A 14,715-nucleotide genomic window follows, 5' to 3' on the forward strand; every position below is an offset into this window, starting at 1 on the left:
GCACTGAGAAAGATATTCATGCTGAGTTTTGCCCTAAATCAAAATCTGTCTGTATATGTAGTTGTGATACGTGATTAGTTTGGTGAGAAACAGAAATAATAAACTAGTGAAAACATAGGATGATGGAAAAAGAGTTTTTCTTTCATGGTTTCCAATAAAAAGATAACAGCCTTCAGAGACTTAAGTCCCAGATGAAAACTTAGCCTGTGAATTTTTAATTCTAGTTTTAAATAATAATAATAAAAGACAATTTATTGAAGGTATTAATAGAAAATGCTCACAGTTCTATACTATGGTATAGCCAATTAAATAACTTAAAAGGTTAACCTAATAGAATGAAGACTACTTAAACCCTTTTTGGAGACAATAAACAGATTAAGAGAAAAAAATCTGCAAAATTCCTAAATTAATAAAAATATACACAAGATCTATTTATTTAATTAAAATCTGTTACTGTAAGTTGTTAAATACATAATAGTATATGATCTCTCTATGTTTATCTGAAAACATGTAGAATATTCTAGCTAGGAATTCAATGGGATTTGGACAAGGAAAAATTCAAATATTTGTTCTACATTTTAAGAAATTTAATAGTACTTTTATTCTTAAATATACAAAATAGTATCATTCAAGATCAAATTTCTGTGTTAAATATTTAATAGTCATAGACTGTTTTACAATCAAAATATTGTTATAGCATAGATAATTGTGACTGGAGCTGTCTTTAAAATATTGAGAAGAGTCAATTAATGAAGGTACATGTCCCAGTTATTTCTTTCAAAAATCATGGTTAATTTTTCTTAAATATTCTTCTGTATCTCTTTCGTATTTTGAAAAATATGACTCATTATGATTAGAAGAAAAATGGATCTAGGTAAGGGAAAGATGAAAACTTGAGGGCGGGAGGTCATTTGTTTTATGAGATCTGTGACAGGGCTATTTCTCACTAACTGGATCCAACAGGCTGGATCAGTGTCAGTCTCCAAAGTAGGATAAAGATATTAAAGATCCATTCTCTAGTGAATTAACGTGAATAACTTGTTTGATTCTAATTCATGAGAAAAAAAAATATGTTAATAGACTATTAGTTGTGGTAAGGAGGTCAGAAGTAGAGTTTGCCTGTTGGACTGTAGCATCCTTTATATGCAGTTGCAATCTGCAATACAAACAGATGTTGTTAAAGCAGAAGTTCTCAGCACTTTTCAAACTAATGATCCTGTGTCCATAAAGAGGTGTCATCCCTGCTGCCGTGTTTATTTTGGTTCTTTCAACAATGTAAGGACTAGTTGCTTATACTGATTAACATGAGGATCTACAAACTCTCCTGATCAATTGGGCCTGAAATGAATCCTCTCTTTTACAGGCATATTTCTGCTGATCAAGAGAACAGGTTTTGGCCAGACTCAAAAACCTGCTGAAGTCAGTGGAATTTCTTCCATAAACGCTGCCAGAATTTTCCCCCTCTGTTATTAATAATCACAGTCCCTCCATATGTTTTCATGAATTTACAGGACACTTATTTCAAATTAATCTTCAGAGCACACAGGTACAGCTGCAAGGAGCTCTTGCTGGGGCCAAGCCATTCTTGTGTGTGTGCAGGAAAGGGGCTCTGCTGCCAGCACAAATGTGTAGCCGCAAGGACTGCCCATGATCTTGGGAACAGCCTGGCTCCATTTCCTACTGCTGAAAGAGCCCTTATTCAGAGCCAGGAGCCCGAGGGGACAAGTGTGGTTATCAGTGTCCTAACCATGACATGGGGGCATTTTCAGCATTCAGTGAAATATTGTGTTTTATCAAATATCTGTGGTCTAAGCAAAGCTGCTGAAGCTGGTGTGCATGCTGAAGCTTAGGAGAACAGAAACAGGCACCCAGCAATCACAGCTAGCTGCCAGTTCGTTATTAGCTGATTACTGTCACAGACCCCCATAAAACAGAGATATTCCAGGTGCAGCAGAGAGCTCCCACATGCAGAACCTGGGTGTTCTTCACCCTCCTTGAAGGACCTTGATATAGGTCTTCACCCCTGCCCTACCTTGGGACTGTCTTGCAGAGTGAGCACTGCTGACTGCATTGTTATCCACATGAGACTGTCTTCAACAGATAGTAATTGTTACCATTTACCAAATGTTTCACCATGGAATATTTCTATTTTTCACACTGAGCTGTTGTGTTAATTGCAATTGCCTCTGTAACCATGTGAAGCAGATACCTCTGTACGTATCTGTGTCTTACCTGATGACAGCTGGGGATGCAGCATTCATCTCAGTGGAATTATGTCAGCTGATCAGCTGAAAACCTGATATTGTGGTTGTTACACAAGGCCAGAATTAGCAGAATGTGTAGATGCAGTTTTGGAAAGATGTGAAGACACTTGCTAATAATAAACTTATCACTGAACATTCATATGATGGAAATAAATTAATAACTTTTGCAGCTTGCATGTGAAGGGCCTAATATGTTTAAGTGCATTAAGAAACTTGTGTTAAGAATATTTTATTATTGTTTTTTTTTAATGCTCCTGAGACTACTGAACAGCTGCCAGCTGTACCTGAGGTGAAGAATGTGCCCACTAACATATTGCCAAGCAAATACTGTATCTTACACTGTTACATATTTTAAGCATGCTAGCCATTATTTACAGTTCAAATAACTAAGGCATTCAGAAATTGAGTTGTTATTTGTGGTAAATTGTCATTTACTAATTTTTTATTCTAACATATGTATTAGGTCTTGATTTGCTTTGATGAATGTAATTTTATCTAAACGGGAATTCTGTACAAATCTAGCCTAGTTTTGTGATTTACTTCAGAAAATAATAGAAGCAAAATAGAATACTAATGTTACTGGTAAGAAGTTCTTATAGTAAGTAAAGAATATTGTCACATAGTAGACTCCTATTCAACTAAGCTGCTCTTTATGGCCCAGGTTAACTCCTGTGATCTGTTATTTCTGTTTCTGTGAGGCTGGCTAGTTGTGCTAGCTATTACAAATGGAGTAAAAGCTGGTGAAGAAATAAAGGTCATTGATGTTGTTATTTAATCACTGCCAACATCTGCACATCAACAATATATACAGTGATGAAACATGATTAATTTATATTTTTTCTCCTAGAAAAACATGACAAGAGAAAGAATTCTCCAGAATTAGTCCTTAATGTTTATCACTGCTGAAAGAATAAAATTCCTCATCCCTCACTGGACTGGATGGTGCTTGCAATTTCAAATTTGGGCTAAGTACTCCTCAAAAGGCAATCTTGAAAATTGTTGTATTTCTTAAAGGCCACGAGCAATCTATAGAGATGGCCTGCTGATGTCATGCAGCTCCCCATGTTTCCCTTGGTGTTTATGAACTTTCAGGCTGGTCAGAGATTGAGTTTGTTTCAGAGGGGATCAGATTGTTTGTGGCTATTTTTTTTTTTGTTGTAATGCTGGGTACAAGACTCCTGAATTTCAACCAAGTACCAGGAGCCAAGGTACTAAGAGGAAGCAGAGGTTTAATCTTTTATTAAACACTTTTCTGCACTTAGATGATGTGATTTATTGCTGTACGGGCACTGAAATATTGTCAGGATAGTGTAGTTCTGCAGAAGTGGTGAGGAACCTGTTTGGAGCAATCTTATCCAGTGCTGCTCTGTCTCAGAAATGTGTAACTTGTTGGACAACTGCCTCAAGGGCTGCCAAAATCTCTGGAAACATTACCCCACAGCCCAGATTCATGTATCAATACTTTTATTTCAGCCTTCCCTTCCCTTCCCTTCCCTTCCCTTCCCTTCCCTTCCCTTCCCTTCCCTTCCCTTCCCTTCCCTTCCCTTCCCTTCCCTTCCCTTCCCTTCCCTTCCCTTCCCTTCCCTTCCCTTCCCTTCCCTTCCCTTCCCTTCCCTTCCCTTCCCTTCCCTTCCCTTCCCTTCCCTTCCCTTTTTTTTCTTTTCCTTTTTTTTTTTTTTTTTTTTTTTTTTTTTTTCCAGATTATGATCTGTTCTTCCCAAAAGAGAGCTGTCTCAGTAATTTTGGACGTTTCAGGACTGGACTTTTGCGTCTCAGCATACCTAATTCCCACACAGTCAACTAAAAGCTTTAGCAGCTCTGGGTCACTGGGCAGTCTCCTGCATGTATTGGAAGACCCCAGGAGCAGCACAGTGCTCACATAGTGGTTTCCAAGTACCAAGGCAAAATCCTGAAGTTCTGTGTCTCTTTGTAAATCCCATGCCAGATACTACTGTTTCCAAGTCTAAACATTGCAATGTAAGCAAAACAATCTCAGAAACACCTGTTTTAGCTTTGGTGCAAAGAAGGACTTTTGAAACTAACATGCTGTTTTAGTAAACAATTGTAAGTCCTTTTAACACAACTTTAACACTAATGATCATAATGTGTCATGTTTTTATTGAAGAACATTTATCCTTACTGACAGTCATATGAATGTCATTGCATACGGATGTCATCATGATTTGAGAACATTTCAGACTACAGAAATGTCAGGCTTGCTCTTGAAAATCCCCTGTGGACAGCAGGCTAACATTTTATCTCTTTGACAGTTATCTTCTTGTGCACAGGATTGAGCAAGCAGTGGTGCCAATTAGTCATTTTAATAATGTTTGTCAAGATCTACTTATGAGTAGCAGTGCAATAAAACTTCTGCTAATTATATTTTGTGAAGTTGAAAACTGGATCAAAATCTGTTTGTTATATTTTGGACTGGCACAGAGAGGAGCAGCATCACCGGCTGGCCACCATGCATTGCAGGTTAAGCTGCGTCACCCAGAGAGGACTGTGGCTAGTGACAGAGAGGACAGGGTCGACCCAGACTGAGTTTGAATTTGCAAAGCTGGGCAAGAAGTGGGGACCTCCTCCTTAATAAATAAATAAATAAATAAATAAATAAAAGAAGAGTCAGGAAACCAGACCTAACAGGCTTTGAGCCTGACTGTGGGCATCAAAGATACTCCGTGCTTAACGAGGTCTGCACAGATGATGGGAGCTTTAACCAGTGCATCATTGGGAACTGGACCATATACATTTTGGTGTGATACTTAATTAAAATTTATATATATATTTTGATGTGTCAAATACCATGTCAAGTTCCTTCAAGGTTATTTTTTATAAGGAACACTAAAAATGATGAAAAGTATCTTTACTGGGGTATCCAGAAGTACTAGAGATTAATTTTTTTTTTCTTTTTTTTTTTTTTCCTCATCGATTTTTAAACAGGAGAAAAATTGCAAGAAGAGACCTTATGCATAACACTATACTCAGAATTCCTCCAGTGACTCTTGGGGGTTCCAGTAGTGCATCAGAAACTGGTGAGACAGAGGAGGAAAAATCTTTCTAGTTTTTAAATTTTTCTCTACTGTGTATTAACTGGCCACAGATGATTAAAAACTTGTAGAAGTTGTAGAGAGCAGCAGGAGGATCAAATACCTTCCTGAAATAGTTTCAGTACCCACCACTTCAAACAAGTGAAGACACTATGGTTGAATTAATTGTGTGTACTTCACTGCAGAAGTAAGTACAAAGTTTCTTGGGGATGGAGATTTCCTTGTTTGGGGAAACTTCATTGTCAGAACATTGTACAGAGTGTAGTTCAGAAGATGTTGGAAAGAGGAGAAATATAATAATAATAATAAAAGCTGACTATTTGACAAACTACCATTTAAATTACTAAGTTACATAACCTGTATGTGTGCTTGACATTTCATTGTCACCAATTTAATTTCACATGAAGATTCATATTTTTACAGTCTAAATAATACCAAAGTGTTTCCAGAAAGGCTGAGTGGATGGGAAGAAGAGTTCTCTGGACATGAGTGGAAATTAATGTATTTTAACACATCTCTCAACACATGCCTGGGCAAAATGTTTCTGATTCCTGTATTCCTATATTATTCCAATACTCCTATAATGAATTTCCAGTAACTGTGGAAGTGATTTAGTGACCACAGGAGTTCTCTGAATTAGGGGTAGTAGATGTTCACTTCTTTGAATCCCTTTCTGATGAGAGCTGGCAGAAATGAAACCTTAATCTTGCAATCTGGGGAGTTAACAGTCTGCCTAGAAGCTCCAGTTGAGGTAGAGTCTAACTGTACTTAGGGGGTGATAAATGAGTATGTTTCAGGAATAATTAGTGCTTGAAGGATGTGGCCATCTAAAGAGGCATGAAATCTAACTTGTCCTAGGGGAAAAAAAAAAAAAAAAGCCTTGCCTGCCTCCTCAAAGTTTGGAGACACAAGCTATGTTCCCAAATCATGGGTGCACCCCAAATAAGAAGAATTGTTGTCAGACATCCATTGACTATTTTTAATACATCATGTACAATAGGCTATGAGAGGTACATTGAACAATGTATTTCAATGTATTTTCTCTTTGATATTTTTCAATGGACTAGTAATTGTCTTTGACATTTTGTTCCCCCAGGTATGATATAGATCTAATTTTTCTTAATACTTTGTTTTCCTCTATGATAATATCATTAATATTACAGTTTCAGCTAGGCTGGATAAAAACCTGATGTGAATAATTTACAGACAGCTGCAAAGCATATTCAAATGTTTTCTGCTAGATACTTCTTCATGATTAGCATCTAGATTTTTTTTCTTCTTCAAATTAAAGTTTCTTAATGGAAGTTTGAGAGCATACAGCCAACATTACTCATGTTGTTTCTGCATTCTAGTTTCAACTTGGAAAATCTGCTCTGCAAGTTGCAGAGCCAGTGCTGAAATTTACTGACTACTGCATGTATGGTTTACTCTCCAGAGAACTTAATGTGAATGAAGAGTGTTTCTCCTTTAACCAACAGACTGATGATTAGAGCATCTACTAGGTTTTCTAGAGATTTGGGTATGAAACCCTTCTTTCCCTAAACTGCTGGAACCTGTATGAAAGAAACATGTCCTAACCTGTCACAGAAAATGAAAGAACAGCTGCTTTTTTCGTCACCACAGTCAAAGTGCTTTAACCCTGTAAACACACTTAGCCATTCCTTGGGGAACCAGGTAAGAGATACAGCCCTCCTTCCTGCTACATGGCTGCCTTGGTGGTAGGGGCTCAGGCCTCTACCCCACATAAGCTCTTAGTGTATTCCCCTGGAATAAGAGAAACCTTCCATAAAAGCTTTTGTGGGTCTCCCACATTGTGCCTGAGCATGAACCATGAGAAAAATACAGTCTGTCATTGTCTGCTCTTTCTGGGGAACATTTTTAGTTGTTTTTGAACATAAATTTAAGGTAAATCTTTTATTGGCACTCCCCATGTAACTGTACTTCCCCCCTGTTATGTATTTTAAATCCAGTCAACCTATTTTAGTGACATCTAGAAACAACTTAATTTGAAAACTACGGGAGATAAAAGTATGTGAGTCATATTTCTATGGGAAATTGCACAGCCCAGTGCATTTGCATAACTATTATCAAATCTATTATAAACTATATGATAGCCTATTAAAAAATCTAGATGGAATAACTGTCTTCTGAGAATGAAATTTAATTAATTGCTTGGAGACAATTTGAACTGGCAGAGCTTAAAGTGAAATTAAAAACAATTATGAAATGCTTACAAACAATTTTATATAAATTGAAAAGAGAAAATTTAATTGATAAAAAGTAAATCAAAAGTGTCTAGGGATATGAGTGATATTACCTTTAAATAAAAAACAAAGATAATTAGAAACTTCTGAGGAAGAAGAGAATTAACACAGCATCCACAATGTCATAATTACTGCAAAAAATGTTGCTTCCTGGGAAATATTTCAGTAGTTAAGATATAATATCCATGTATTCTTGAAACTGTGAGTATGCTGGGATGGCTTAAGCCAGGTTTTTCCAGTGAATATTGACCTAATGCTTCTTTTGTACAGTATTTTTGGGGTTTTGACTTGCCATACCTTGAAGGAGTTGGATCTCTCAAAAGGTGTCTGAGTTTAGAGAGTTTTGAATGCCACACTGCATCTCATATGAGAACTCTGTGTTTATCTGTCTCTTTGATGTAGGAACATTTAAAAATTAGCTCTCTCATAGCTTCTCTTTTCACTTATGCAAAGGCTGCAATCCCAGAGAGGCAAGACATCACATGGTAAAACAGAACCCTAGAGCAAATATGCTTTGGAAGGGTAACTTATGAGGAAGAATGATCATATATTTGTTAGGATTTAGCTCAAGATTCACACTTAAAATAGGATGGAAAACGCGAGTCTAGTCACTAAAATCAAAACTGCAACTTAGACCCAACACCTGTTTGTCTGAATAGCTCTTTACATTAACAGTAATAACTTGTGATTTGGTTCTATAAACATGACTGTCTCATCATTAAGGTACCCAAAGCATCCTGTCTGTTCTTCTTCAGTATTTGTTCCAAAATAACTTGAGTTTCATGTAACTTCTTGTGTAATCCCTCTCATTCATGTGAGATACCCTAGAGAAAACCTGGATGCCCAAGAGCATCTCAAGTGACAGTAGAAAATTCTTATTAGAGAAATGAATCAAATCCTAGAAGTCCACTGAGTTTAAAACTTAATATGTGTGTGATACATGGATTTTGATATGCTAATCTGCAACTGAGTCCCATCCACTGTCAGGCTCAGCTGAGTCCCATCCCCTGTCAGGCTCAGCTGGCTGCATGTATGTGCCCAGCAACTCCTGAAGACTCATAGGATATCTCAGACGTGCATGTGAAGCTGCAGATATGACACAAGCTATCTAAGAAAGCACCACCTTTCCCAAGTGGCAGCTGAAGGTCAAGGATGTCAGGACCCTCAGTGCATCAATGAGCCTTAGAGACCCTGATGAGCTTCACCTGGGACCTCCACTAACATCTGTGAGCCCAAGAACTCTATTAAGGTCCAGCCAGGGGCCTCCATACCCTGCCTGAGCTACACTGGAGGAGTGCTGGTCTCCAGTTCAGCTGCAGCTTTACCCTACCTGCCCATGTAGCCCCTTGATCTTGGCCTCAACACATGGACTGACTTGACCTCAGCCTTGGCCCTGCCTCATCACTGTAATACTGCATGGTGGTCTGAACTCCTGGTTGAACCTGGACATCATCTCTGGGGATGTTCTGCTCAGATATCCCTTGGTCTTTGGCCAATGGGGCCCTTGCCCTTCTGTCCCTGGGATCCATGTGGATACTGGCTTACCTTCCCACAGGGAGCAGCCCCACTTGTTCTGCTCCCCAACAAGGGGTGATACCCTGGGTATTATGCAGCTGAATCCTGCTGTAGAGTTGAACTGGATGCTGTGAATGCTTTTCACAATAGCATTAGCTCATTTCAGTAGTAGAAGACAAATTATCCCAAAGGCTTCTCAAAGAAAACAAAATTATGAATCCAATGATGTTTCCATGATAGTTTCTGTAATCACCCTGCATGCATCCTTCCCATTCTTAGACATTTGGCCACCTGTGCTCATGGCTAACCTATAGCCACTGTAGCTGTGGGCTGTCCCTGTTCTCCTGGGAAGGCTTTCAGGCTGTCCTGTGGGAAGGCAGCTGCTTTTCAGCTGGGGCTGCAGGGCTTGGCCCCTGCCTGAGCTGCAGCCCCCAGTGCATGGCAGCTGTGTCCCTGAACAGCACGGACTGCCCCCTGGACTGCACTGCTTCCATGCTGGAGGTGGTGGGACAAGAATTGTCTGGTGAGGTCCTTCCCTGCCCACCCCTGTGTGGATCCCCTGTGGCATCTCTCAGGAGGCTGCTGATCTGAGATGTACCTTGACAGGGGTCAAACGGTGTCTGAAAATGCTGGCTGTACATGTTTGTTTGCCCCAGTGTGACACCTTCAGAAATGTTATAACATTATATGTTGTAACATTACAGCTGCATCTGCGTTCAGGAAGCCATTCCAAAACCACTTTCCCATACTGCAGAATGGAGTGAATAGTTGCAAATGTGGGGACGTGCTCCAGATGATCAAGTGGTTGAATGATCAACCATATTACTGACTGTTGGCACCCGTTAGGCCAATAATAATGTTAGTGGTGCTAACAGGGTCTAAGTCAAAAGACACCATTTGTCTTTCACTTCATGTGAATGGATTTGAAAAACAAGCACATCTACAGCAGCATCTCAGGAGAACTGCACAACAGATGAAGGTGGCTAAAATGAATCTTTCTTCAGAAGGCACGTGGTAATAGGTATGTGCCTATCTGGAAATCTACTTTTTATAAGTGGAAACAACACTGTCACCAGATGTTTTTTCACCACTATACCTTGGTAACCCCATGCAGGTACCCTGAGTTTCCAGCACTGAGATGGTAACAAATGAGAGGACACTCACAGAAGTTTGTGTGTGTTCTGCAGAGGAACAGTGAACTTCCAAAGGCAATGCTTGGATTTAGATGGTTTTCTAGCTGTGTAGGGTGAAGAAAAAAAAAGTAAAAACTTCATATATTCATGTAGTTGGATCTAGGATTACTTCCAAGTGTCAGTGAGGTTTGGTGTACAACCCCACCATGTTAAAACTTCATATTGACAGGAAATCTAGGTGTACATCACATTCTAGTTGACAGACGCTGTTTTTCACAGAAAAGAAAGTTGAGAAGATAGACTGAACATGAGCACAGGATGCCCAGCTTATTAGCTAGATATAGGCTTTTTGTTCCAATTCTGTGAATAAGAAATCTGTGTTGTGAGTTATTTAAAAGAGTAGGCTGCATCTTGCCATCTTTGAAATGGTAGGGAACCTCACCAGGTAATATTTTACCCAGACCTTGGCTTCAAAAGCATTGCAGTTTCGCTCCTCTCAGAAGGCAATATTGACATTTCAAAGATTCAATTAAGAAACTTCAAAAGTCAATCCATTACGTGATATCTTAAATTATTGCCAGAATAATTCAAGATAACATTGACATCCTGATATAGTGCTGCAACAGAGAGTCATAACATCAAGTACGACAGAACAGGAAGCAAGAACAATTCTGTTTGGTACAAGCCTTTAGGACTATGAACTGGCTTATGCTGCTGTCTCTTTCTGCTTTAAGGAGCTCTGCAGCAGAGAGAAAAGGTGGTGGATTATTTACAAGAGAGGCTGTTGCAGCCCATTGACTCAGACCCTGTGCTATTGGCAGCTGAGGAAAGATGCGCAGCCAGCATTGAATCATTTGGCTGCTTTTCTCTCCATTTGTTCTCTGTCCAACATGTATTTGAAGCATGTTTTTAGTATAGCTGGCAGCATGACTTCCATTGGGTGCCCTTTCACAGCAGGAAAGTTTGTAGGTGTACAAGCCTTGAGGCTCAGATCCTAAGCTGTAGCCAAGTCTTTACTAAATTGTACTACTGTTCCTCAGAGTGTAGCTATACTTGTTGTTGACTCTCAGCCTTTATTTCCATTTATTTATTCATGTAATTCAGTGGCCTACCTTGTGAACTTTTAGTGTCAGAACAGAGTCCTTCTGGTATCTCCTGGAAAAAAAGAGTTGAAGACTCTTTTTTTAAAGAAAACGTGAAACCCTTTTCACCTAGGGACATTGGTGCAGTGCAGCAGTTAGCCATGCCTGGTTGCCTTGCCAGAACTACCAAAGGTTTCCAGTTCATGGAGATGCGTATCTGGACTAATGATAGGTCCTTCCACTCTCTCTCCTTTTTTTCTGCTTCTGAACATTATTTTCTTTCGTAGATGAATGATGTCAGTCTTAAGAAAAAATAAATTAAAAAAAAAAAATCCCTTTCTTTCTCTTTCTGCTGTATAGGAACAGAACGAATGGCCGCCCACCTAGCTGTTCTGGTTTAGTAGCAGCCAAAGCATTTCAGATTGGTATTTGCAGGGATAGGTGCTAACAACTCATATCCTTGCTCACGGAGGAGCACAGAGGCAGAGGGCAGCAGGGGAGCCCCAGGGCCCCAGTCAGAGACACGAGCCACTGCCTGCCCTTCCTCTCCCCCTTCCCCCCGAAAGTCCCAGGAGAACATCAGCCCCATGGGGAGGTGAGACCCAGCACCTTGAGTCCATGGGGAGACTCTCTTGGGCATTGCACAGATTGGGGGTACTTGCCCTAGGGGGTGGGATACCTTATGGGATGCAGAGAAAGAGCATTCCAGGGTTATTTGAGAGTTACATGTATTTTGGGGTGTTTAGGAGAAGAAACAAAGCTGGGGAAAAAAAAAAAAAAGAGAGAGAGAGAGAGAGATCAAAGTGATATGGGGAAGGACAAGCATGGGGAAATAGAAAGATAAGAGGATAAAAGGGGCTGGCTGCCTGGAAACAGTTTGATACTCAGCATGTTTGTCTGCCCATGCTCTTTGCCTGGGCAGCACAGCCTCTCCTGTCTTCTCATTAAACTCCATTTCTGGCTCTTTTTCTGAGTAAGAGATCTCTGTACTATGTGCATGTGTGTGGCTGGGGTCTGGGAGCAGCAAACTGGACTGCAGCCACGGAAGCATCTACTTGTGCAAGGTGCAGCAAGTGGAGAGACTGGAGTGTGTGCATGGCATGTGGGTGTGCTGTGATCAGCAGAGAATATCAAGCCAGGCTGAACTACTTGATGCATCCCTTTTGCCTATAACAAGACTTAGAGTGCAACAGAATAGTAGGCATACGAAACAGGAGGAAGCGCAGTCACTGCATCAGGAGAGTCTTGAAGGTGGGCTCTCATAGCATGGAAAGTAAATTGGAGTCACTGTTAGGGTAAACGGGCTGCTAGAGGTCAGAGTGGGACTTTGCTAGCAAAACTTTCTCACTTGATAACATTTCTTTGTTATTCCTATCTAGCTAAAGTCATCAAATTAAAACATTTTTATTTTTTATTTTTTAGAATATAGGCAACATACAGTTGGCACTGATCAAGTCAAGCAGCCTTTTTTTTCTGGGTAGAGCAGGTGGTGTTTGTGCCATTGCTTTTCCTGGGAGCATTTTTCACTGCATAGATCCCATAAAGCTGTGATTCAGGTCTCCCTTGCAAGGAGGGAGGCTGGTCATGGCACACGCTGAGTCAGTGCTGCTTGGATGCCCTCAGCACCTCTCCTGGGGTCTTCCCCACGTCCCCTGCTATGTGGAAGCTGGTAATTTTCACTGGCAGGTTCCCTTCCCATGGATGTTGACAGATCCCTCAGACCTCCCTTCTCCTGATTGCCCACCCCAGCTGGGTTGCTGTTGCCTCTGCACTATGGGCACGCCATCATCTGCCCCCTTACCAGGTCCCCATCCCACAGGTCCAGGATCCCTAGGATCCACTGGCTGCTCACACCTGACATTGGCGGTGTTGGTGCAGGAGTGGAAGGGTAGAGGGGCACAAAGAGTAGGGAAGACCCTGTGCAGAGGTGGGCTTTGCTACTCAGAAAGAAGGATCCCCACGGGAAGGGACTTTCTTTAGATAGGATAGGAGTTCTGCTCATATCCCGTCCTCATGTAGTGCCTGGGGCATCAAGGTGGGACCAGCCACAAACAACATTTATGATTGATTTTTATTTTTTTTGTCTCTATGGACCCAATTTCCATGGGTAGTTTACTTTCATGTCTGTTTTCTCCCTGCTTTTCTTTGCTGTTCTCAAGGTCACTGGGTATGCGTTTCTGTGGCTGACTTCATCTGGTCTTCACTAACCTGTGTGTGCTAAAAGGCTCAAGTGTGGCCACTGTTCTGGAAAACTTCAGAGATGCTTCTTGCTTCGTACTTCATCTTTTTTTTTTTTTTTTTTTATGCAGTGGGAGTACCCTATGAGTAAAAAACACTCAGCTCTTGCTGAGGTAAATTACAGGTTGCTGTTAAAAAGGGAACTGAAAATTACTACTGTAAAATCAGATTCTTTCAGATTCCAAACTAAAGTCCTGATCTTGCAAAAACATGTGAAAGTAAAAAAGCACTGCTTAAAGTAGAGGGACTGCCAGGTTAAAGACTCCTGAGATGCCAATTTTTTGTTGATTTCAGTGTCTTCTACCTTCTTTGCATAGCAAAATAATGTCAAAATGCATTTTAAGGTGTTATTTGTCGGTCAATAAATATAAATATACAAATATATAAAATATATAAATATAAATATATTAAATATAAATGTAAACAAATGCAAACAATTCTTAATAAAAAGATATAGCAAATTGCATTCTCATGTGAACAATAAAACACCTAATACTGATTTCCTTAAATGTTTTTGATCTATTTATATAATATTTTGTAATTGTTCTTGATCTTTGATTAGTTCTCATTTAGATTATTATTTGGTTAATTTTCTTCTTATTCACTTAAATGAAACTATAAACAGAAGTATAAAGATACAACTGTAAATGAATTCAATATCTCCTTTTCAAAATATCTTTGAGTGTTTGTTAATATTCACTAAATATTTTAATATTTTGTTTTGTTTCTGTTTTTTTTTGTTTTACACTCAGTTATGATTATCTGGGAGAAAGAAATGCAAAATATGTGGCAAAATACTACGACGAAATGCACATTATAAATTCAATAGGACCTATTTTTGGAAAAAAAAAAAAAAGAGAACAAAGTGCATATCAGTTATACACCTGGATAAAAAATCATAAAGCCCTTTTTGCAATTTAGGGTATGAGAATTTGTACCTCTTTTTGATGAACACAACTCATTATTTCAACACTCACCTTTGGGATTATTGTTTTCTCTTTTAAATGTTTTTAACTGCAAATTTCATTATGGTTCCCATCTGGCATTTCTTACATAATCCTATGCTTTTGCTTTAGTGCATTCATTAAGGTAATTATGATTCAAAGTAATTTCTGAAAATAAGCCTGCATGCAACTACTGTGTTCCTAAACCTTTATTACTGTTTGCAT

The sequence above is a fragment of the Anas acuta genome, chromosome 2 (genome assembly GCF_963932015.1).
Source record: "Anas acuta chromosome 2, bAnaAcu1.1, whole genome shotgun sequence".
Taxonomy (NCBI): domain Eukaryota; kingdom Metazoa; phylum Chordata; class Aves; order Anseriformes; family Anatidae; genus Anas; species Anas acuta.